The sequence below is a fragment of the Prionailurus viverrinus genome, chromosome C2 (genome assembly GCF_022837055.1).
Source record: "Prionailurus viverrinus isolate Anna chromosome C2, UM_Priviv_1.0, whole genome shotgun sequence".
In the NCBI taxonomy this organism is placed as follows: Eukaryota; Metazoa; Chordata; class Mammalia; order Carnivora; family Felidae; genus Prionailurus; species Prionailurus viverrinus.
This window is the reverse complement of record NC_062569.1, coordinates 70,309,850-70,311,710: the sequence shown is the minus strand read 5'-3', so window position 1 is coordinate 70,311,710 and position 1,861 is coordinate 70,309,850. Positions and strand designations below refer to the sequence as shown.

Sequence of the window (1,861 nt, the reverse complement as noted above, 5' to 3'; positions counted from 1 at the left end):
TGGAAGCACATTTTCCCTAAGATTGGAAACCTACTGGGGCGCCTGGGTGGCGCAGTCGGTTAAGCGTCCGACTTCAGCCAGGTCACGATCTCGCGGTTCGGGAGCTCGAGCCCCGTGTCAGGCACTGGGCTGATGGCTCAGAGCCTGGAGCCTGTTTCCGATTCTGTGTCTCCCTCTCTCTCTGCCCCTCCCCCGTTCATTCTCTGTCTCCCTCTGTCCCAAAAATAAATAAACGTTGAAAAAAAAAAATTAAAAAAAAAAAAAGAAACCTACATCTTTGGTGAACAGTATTGGTACCGACCCAGCATCCATTCCTTCTTCTTTCTTCTTTTTAGCAGAATCTAATTTTGTCCAAATAACCCTCTACCTTCTTTACAAGCATGGGCCCCAACTCCAGCATCAGCCTGAAAGAAATAGACTAGTTCTATTTTCTTTGCCAGAAATTGATTCAGGAACAAGAATATCATCCAACTCTGGATGAGGAGATGTGCAGAGAGGTTACAAGGGCCTTTCTAGAAAAGAGAAGAAGCATGAGAGAGACTCTTTGCTTCCTCACCTGTGTATTCATACCCATAAATATGTCACATAGAACTGACACAGCCTTTTGAATACCAATCTGAAAATGAAACCGACTCAGAGAATAGCACCATGGAGGAAAGACTAAAAACAAACAAACAAACTTGGTATCACTGAAGCACAGTATCAATCAGCCCTGAGACCCACCCTAATTAGGACTTGGTTACATGATCGCTTCTCGGCCTTTTGGCTAAGATCAAGTGTAGGACTTGGTTACATGAGATGCAATTATTACTGTCATTTAGGATATTCGGCATCTGGGTTTCTATTATTTGCTGCCAGTAGCACACTAACCAATTTCTCTTGGCTTCCTTCCATTACTTCTACCTTCTGAGCTTAGGCATTGCAGCAGATTCCAAAGCTAATTGTTTACCCCTTTACTTAAAACTTTCTGCCACAAACATAGGGAATAAGATAATTTGACAAGATCAAAACATTAATTTCTGGAATGTATCTTGCAGGTGTTGTTTCATATTTTCTGGCAATGCTTCCAGCCAGTGTCAGGCTGCTGAATAAAGATGTGAAGGACAGAGCATTGTCAAGTGATTGTCATTTATGTATCATGAGCTCACACAGATTATAGCCAGTTTATTAAATCAGGTTGTTATGATGAGGAGCAAGCAAAATTTGAATTTGCCTTCACAACCTTTCTCAAACCTGCTATCAGGGTTTTCTTCCCCACCCCTCAGTCACATCTTGGGTAGATCCCAGAAGTTTTGGCTTACTTTCAAGTACTATAGAACTTTGCAAGAACCAAACACACACACACACACACACACACACACACACACACACACACAAAACAAAAACAAAAACAAAAACAAAAAAACAAACAAAAACCCAAAGTCCAATCCAATCAAACGCCAAAATTTCAATCTCTCTGCCAATTCAAAGCTCCTCTCCTCCCCAGCTCAGATGTTCAGATGTTCAAAATATAAGGGGCTCACACAGCATTACCTGATGCTTGTAAAACATTCTCTTTTTAAAAAAATTTTTTTGAACATTTATTCATTTTTAAGAGACAGAGAGTGACAGACCATGATCAGGGAAGGGATGGAGAGAGAGAGGGAGACAGAATCTGAAGGCTCCAGGCTCTGAGCTGTTAGCACAGAGCCCGACGCGGGGCTCGAACACACAAATCACGAGACCATGACCTGAGCTGAAGTCAGACGCTCAACTGACTGAGCCACCCAGGCACACCTGTAAACCATTCTTTAGCCTGTCCCTTGCAAGATCCTTGATTTCTGCTCCTGGAAATTCCTTGGGATCCCTTCACCCTAAGCAA

At 42.7% G+C, this 1,861-nt stretch overlaps 1 pseudogene; it reads left to right on the top strand.

Annotated features, from left to right (window-relative positions):
• The first annotated feature begins 746 nt into the window (after window positions 1–746).
• LOC125175923 (uncharacterized) lies at window positions 747–875 on the top strand (annotated as a pseudogene).
• The last annotated feature ends 986 nt before the right edge of the window (window positions 876–1,861 follow it).